Genomic DNA, 7,580 nt, shown 5'->3' with positions numbered 1-7,580 from the left:
GGATTCGAACCTGCGACCGTAGCGGTCACGCGGTTCCAAACTGAAGCGCCTAGAACCGCACGGCCACAACGGCTATACAGAAGGGTCATTGTTGTTGCCCACAACACGAAACATAAAAACTTCATTTTCTTATTTCACGCACAGTGCTAGCTGCTCCTACTATTTTGAAACACTAAACGAAACATCATAGAAGTCAATGTCTTGTACCCATAGTTAACTAGGACTGTAATTGTGTGATAACTCGATCGCTTGAGCATGAGTAATGAAGGGTCACCAATATGGTGGATTTGAGTAGGTGTACTCATAGCTCTATAACGAAGGCACCAAGTTTAAATAATATGCACTTTGCTACTGGCTCCACGATACAGAAGAAAAGCCCATGAACATGAACACTATTGTTAAGAGAAAACTAAATCAACCTAAGATAATGTCGTTGCACGAACTCTTCACACTGGCCAAAGACTCTCCTTCTCCCTTACTGTGTTATCAATGGTGTAGTCGCCACCCAGTTTTAAACGATTACATGAAATTTAGCGAAATTCGTATGTGAAGTAGTTTTTGACTTTGATGCTTGCTTGTAACCAAAAATGGTAGATTTTCCTGTCACATTAATGTGACCACACATTAAAAGCCTAAATAGCCACCTTTTGCAGTGTGGACCACTGCAAGAAGTGCAACAAAATGGAAATGATCGTATGGCATTGTTGGCCGGGAGGCCCCATTCGGGGGAGTTCGGTCGCCGTATTGCAAGTCCTCTTTAGTTGACACCACTTCGGCGACTTTCGAGTCAACGATGATGAAAGTGATGAAGGACACACAACACCCAGTCCCCCGGGAATCGAACCCACGCCCCTGTGTTGTAGGCGTTAACGCTACCGCTACGCTATGGAGGCGGACTGCAAGTATGGCAGAAAGAAAGTCAGTGGGATTCTGGGGAGTATGAACAGGGATGTGGTGCCATGACAGGGCCTGCTGTTCTATGTTTCTTGGTTGAGAATGAAATGATTCCACAGATTCTCGACTGGGTAAAAATCCTGGGAATTTTGTGGCCCAGAGAATACGGTAAACTCGTCCAGGTGCCATGCATGTACACTGAAAGCTGTGTGACACATTGAATTGTCCTGCTGCTAGAAGCCATTAGGCTGAAGAGAAACAAACTATATGTAGGGTAGGACAGGGTACAGGGTCCCATGGGTAGATGCATTCTTGTGTTGATCAGTTGCGCCTTCCAAAATGACGAGATGACCCAGGGAATGTCCTCTGGCCTGGACCCTTCCGACGATTCCATGATGTTTCGTTTCAGACATTTCAAGTTGCACACGCCAACGGCCATCTGTCTGATGGAGCGTAAAGCATGATTCATCTGAAAAGACCACCTGTCGCCACTCAGTGTACATCCAGTTGCTGTACTGGCGTGCAATTTCCGGCCTCCTTCGCCAAAGAACAGCAGTCAACATGGGTGCGTGAACCTGGTGCCTACTGCGGAGGCCTGTATGCACCAATGTTCGCATTCAGGAGACACTGTTGGTAGCCCCTCGGTCCGTCTTGGTGGTCAGTTGCTCAACAGCTGCACTTCTATCTGCCCATTCTCATGTCTGCACCCATCATTTACCCCTGTCATCTATGGGCTGTGGTACATCACAGTTGCCTTGACGCCCGTTTTGGATGGTGCTATTTTGACATCCACACTACATCTACATCTACATGGATACTCTGCAAATCACATTTAAGTGCCTGGCAGAGGGTTCATCGAACCACCTTCACAATTCTCTATTATTCCAATCTCGTATAGCGCGCGGAAAGAACGAACACCTACATTTTTCCTTACGAGCTCTGATTTCCCTTATTTTATCGCGGTGATCGTTCCTCCCTGTGTAAGTCGGTGTCAACAAAATATTTTCGCATTTGGAGGAGAAAGTTGGTGATTGGAATTTCGTGAGAAGATTCCATCGCAACGAAAAACGCCTTTCTTTTAATGATGTCCATCCCATATCCTGTATCATTTCTGTGACACTCTCTCCCATATTTCGCGATAATACAAAACGTGCTGCCTTTCCTTGAACTTTTTCTATGTACTCCGTCAGTCCTATCTGGTAAGGATCCCACACCGTGCAGCAGTATTCTAAAAGAGGACGGACAAGCGTAGTATAGGGAGTCTCCTTAGTAGGTCCGTTACATTTTCTAAGTGTCCTGTCAATAGAAGGCAGCCTTTGGTTAGCCTTCCCCACAACATTTTCTATGTGTTTCTTCCAATTTAAGTTGTTCGTAATTGTAATACCTAGGTATTTAGTTGAATTTACGGCTTTTAGATTAGACTGATTTGTCGTGTAACTATACTTTAACTATAGCGGTGTACAAACAGTTAACAAACTTAGACGTTTCGGAAGTACTTCCACACTTGTCCTAAAAAACCAAAGATCATGCCTTATTTGGACGTCGAAAAAATCACCCTGTTTCCGCATTATGAAAGCGACTGCACTGTTTTCTGCGTCCCCCACACATGTTTTATATACCCTCCATTGCTAGTGCTGCTACCTCCCTTCTGTGAGTAGTTATTGCGTATTGACGTCGAAGAAAGGCGATAGCCACATTAATGTGACTGGAGGGTGTGCATACATTATTCATTATTAACCACGGTTGAAGCAAATGGAAAGGGAAGGGATGCGTTCAGCAACTTACAATAAATGATGTCCGCTTTGTCGAGTGTGATAATACCGCAAAAACACGACTACATAACAAAAGAGGCTAAACGCTACACACAGGCAAACCTAAGATAAAATACCTACATAAGTATCTGCACCTGAAAACGGGAATAAATTCTCGAAACGAATGAAAAAATAGGTAACTGGTGCAGTGCCTCATTATTTAAATCATGAGTGCCACAGCTACAGGGTTTCCAAAAACATCGATTATGATGAACGAAATAAATTTACAACAAATGAGCTAGACACGAATAATGTCCGGTGTAGAAAGGAAACGTTTCTCTTCGCGACTGAAAACTAGTTGGAAATATCGCGTTTCCTGACAGTGAAGTCCTAATTAGTGAAGGGATTACTGTACAGAGCATACATTTAAGGCGTTATCTGGCATTACAATAAAGTCACATAAAATGGTGTGGTGTACGTGAAATTTGCTTTCCATTTCACTTAGTATCTTATTAAATAGGCATACTTTTAAGACTCAAACAGTTCAGTTTGAGAACAAGCATGCATTTATGGTCGCATACCAAAGGAAAGACTTTTTCTTGTAAGCATAAAATAGGAACCGGAAGTGGGACGAACTCTTCATGCGTCTCCCCCAGTTAGTCTTTAATCTGTCTTTCTTTGTTTCTTTTCTTCTTCGGGTTCCCATCCCGTCTAGGAGTGCAGTATGCTGAGATTTACGTACAGTCTGTTATTGTGTGTTTCTTGCGATAATTATTTCAGTTATTAACTTCTGTCCTCTACACAGAATTTACCTACTTGGTGAAAAATAAACGCTCCCCAGATGTGCAATTCATCATCATTGATTCAAAAGGCGCTGGGCGGATGGATCAGTATAACTTTGTTCTACAGCTTCTCAGAGATCCTTGAGACGGAGTGGGGGCTCACCTTCTCACTTTTCAGTTTGCAGACAGACTACAGCACCACAGTTTTAGTCAGCAACAGGAGATTGTCGTAACCAGATGTTATCTGAGAATCCGTTCGATCTTCTGAGAGAAAGCATCAATCTAGGGGACAACAGCTATGATCACCTTTTTTTTCCTGTTCTTCTTGGGTACTTTTAGTCTTGTGCCAGTGTGGAGCGTAGGCCTCGTTGGATCTTCCATTCTGAGTAGAGCCCAAACAAAATAACGGGGCGCCATCACAGGAATGCATTCTCGTCCATAGCGCTGGGCGAGTCCACCCTGTTATTCCCGCCGCGCGGTGTAGCCGTGTGGTGTTGGGCGTCTTGCCACGGTTCGCGTGGCTCCCCCCGTCGAAGGTTCGAGTCCTCCCTCGGGTATGGGTGTGTGTTGTCCTTAGCGTAAGTTAGTTTAAGTTAGATTAAGTAGTACGTAACCCTAGGGATCGATGACCTCAGCAGTTTGGTCCCATAGGAACTTACCACAAATTACCAAATTTTTTCCTGTTATTTCGGCGGGGCGGCCGCTCCATTTGACTGTCACCTACCGACCTCCGCTCTTAAAGAGCGTCCTCGTTGCTCTCTCTTTGGTACGTAGTACTGCACCACAGTCTCTGCTCACCATAGTTTCAGGCAAAGTACTTCATAAACAGGCAAATGTGGTTATATGCAACGCCATTAAATTACAGGTGGCATACTAGCAAACAAAACCCTCGTTAAAAACTGTGCCTAAGACTGTTGCAAGAACCACTACTTATACCAATCGCTCGGTAAAGAAAATAAAGAAGGAGGTGGAAAACGTAGCTGCAGCTACTTTTCAAGGCTTCACTACTAAGGAAAATGTGGAAGAAGGAGAAGAAAATCATATTTTTAAGTAATATTCTGAACAGATTGTAAGGGGAACGACACAGAATCTCCAGGTGACACATGTTCTCTATGTCTCATTGTCAGTACCACCGTAAGCGTCACTGTGTGCAACACTACATTTTATAGCCCCTTTTTTTTATGAAATTTCCTCATGGAAACATGTGATCAATCATGCTTTGTTTTGCTTTGGTTGGTCCTTTGTTCTGCGACATTTTTTGTTGTTGTTGATTGTGTTCTATAACTTTTACAAATTGTAGAATAACATTTTGTAACACATTAAGCTGATACACACGTACACAATGAGGTTTAGATTAAGTTAGTTTCTCGTTCCATAGATCTGTGCTGAGGAGATCCTCGTGGATGTGGAACATGTCAATTTTTTTAAATCTGAAATAACAATACTAATAGTATGAATATATACAATACATCATTTGTTTCTATTAAAAAACTCATCAATGGAGTAGAAGGAGTGGCCACTAGTAAGTCTTTCAGGCTCCTTTTAAACTGATCTTTATTTGTAACTAATTTTTTTATGTTTGCTGGCAAATTATTGAAGTTGAGTGTTCCTGAGTAGTGGACCCCTTTTTGAACTAAAGTAAGTGCTTTTAAGTCCTTGTGCAGATCATTTTTGTTCCTGGTATTGTATGTATGAACTGAGCTGTTTGTTGGAAAAAGAGATATATTATTTAGGACAAATTTCATTAAGGAGTAAATATACTGAGAGGCAATAGTTAGTATACCCAGTTCTTTGAAGAGGTTTCTACAGGACGTCCGTAAATTTACTCCACAAATAATACGTATTACACGATTTTGGACTCTGAAAGCTTTTGTTTGACTTGAAGAGTTACCCCAAAATATTATACCATATGACTTTATGGAATGAAAGTAGGCAAAGTATGCAAGCTTTTTCATTTTTACGTCGCCTATGTCAGATAACACTCGAATTGCAAATACAGATTTGTTAAGGCGTTTCTGCAGTTCTGTGATGTGCTCCTCCCAACTGAATTTATTATCAAGTTGTAATCCCAGAAATTTAAGACTGTCAAGCTCTTCTATCTGCTCTTCTTCATACTTTATGCATATGCTGGGTGGAAACCTCTCACAGGTTCTGAATTGCATATAGTGAGTCTTTTAGAAGTTTAATGTCAGTGAGTTGGCTTTGAACCATTTATTAATATCCATGAAAATATCATTAGCAGATTTTTCTAGAACTACACTCGACATACTATTTATTGCAATACTTGTGTCATCTGCAAACAAAACGAACTCTGCTTCTGGCAGTGTAACTGATGAGAGATCATTAATGTACACAAGAAAAAGCAATGGCCCTAAGATGGATCCTCGTGGGACACCACATGTAATTTCTTCCCATTCTGGTGATGACTGATGACTTAATTCACTAGTCCCTTACACTGACACCCTTCGTTTCCTGTTAGCGAGGTATGACTTGAACCATTTTGCGGCACTGCCCGTGACACCATGGAATTCTAATTTATTTAAAAGGATGTTGTGGTTCACACAAATCACAGAAAATACTTGCTGCTTGTAATTTGTTATTTAATGAATTAAGTACAAAAGTCACGGGATAGTGATATGAAAATACACAGATGGCGGTAGTAACGAGTATACAAATTATAAAAGGGCAGCGCAGTGGCGAAACTGTTATTTGCACTCAGGTGATTCGTGTGAAAAGGTTTCCGACGTGACTATGGCCACACGACGGGAATGGTAGTTGGAGCTAGATGCATGGAACATTCCATTTCGGAAATCGTTAGGGAATTCTCTATTTCGAGATCCATAGTATGTAGACTGTGCCGAGAATTCCAACTTTCAGGCATCACCTCTCACCAAGGACAACACAGTCAGTGCTAACAGACAAGCATACTGCATGAAATAACAGTAGAAATTTATGTGGGACGTACGACGAACAAACCCATTAGGACAGTGCGGCGAAATCTGGCGTTAATAGCCTATGACAGCTGACGACCGATGTGAGTGCCTTTGCTAACAGCACAACATCGCCTGCAGGGTCTCTCCCGGGCTCGTGATCATATCGATTGGACCCTAGACTACCGGTAAACAGTGGCCTGGTCAGACTAGCCCCAATTTCAGCTGGTAAGGGCTGATGGTTTGGTTCGAATGTGGCGCAGACCTCACGAAGCCATGAACTCAATTAGTCAACAGGGCACTGCGAGCTGGTAGTGGCCTGATTGGCTAACTTCGATGCTAATTAACTCGGAAACGTCGCAACGTATATAATTTTTTTCCTAATGTTTATTTCTCAGCACAACCTACCCTGCAACACCCTTACAAGCTTTTTAGACTGTTTCTGACCACCGTATACGTACATCCAAAAACGAAGTGTCTAAAATATAACTTCTATAAATATTATTTAACCATACAGAGACAGATGTATGCAGTGCAGTTACAGCTGGGAAATAGTCATTGACTGAAACCAGTTATACAATAAAGGATAAATCTAACAGCAGCGTAAGATGCTACATAATATCATTTGCACAATTTTTCATTTATGGTACACTAACGAGAAACGCTCCCCCCCCCCCCCCCCCCCCTTCCATGAACCATGGACCTTGCCGTTGGTGGGGAGGCTTGCGTGCCTCAACGATACAGATAAGTGCAACAACAACGGAGGGGTATCTGTTGAGAGGCCAGACAAACGTGTGGTTCCTGAAGAGGGGCAGCAGCCTTTTCAGTAGTTGCAGGGGCGTCTGGATGATTGGGTGATTTGGCCGGAGGTAAAATGGTCCCCTATTCGGATCTCCGGGCGGGGACTACTCAGGAGGACGTTGTTATCAGGAGAAAGAAAACTGGCGTTCTATGGATCGGAGCGTGGAATGTCAGATCCCTTAATCGGGCAGGTAGGTTAGAAAAGTTAAAAAGGGAAATGGATAGGTTAAAGTTAGATATAGTGGGAATTAGTGAAGTTCGGTGGCAGGAGGAACAAGACTTCTGGTCAGGTGAATACAGGGTTATAAATACAAAATCCAACAGGGGTCATGGGTGACTGGAACTCGTTAGTAGGAAAAGGAAGAGAAGGAAACGTAGTAGATGAATATGGAATGGGAGTAAGGAGTGAAAGAGGAAGCCAC

Source organism: Schistocerca piceifrons, chromosome 2 (genome assembly GCF_021461385.2).
Source record: "Schistocerca piceifrons isolate TAMUIC-IGC-003096 chromosome 2, iqSchPice1.1, whole genome shotgun sequence".
NCBI classification, from domain to species: domain Eukaryota; kingdom Metazoa; phylum Arthropoda; class Insecta; order Orthoptera; family Acrididae; genus Schistocerca; species Schistocerca piceifrons.
Note: the sequence above shows the minus strand (reverse complement) of the source record.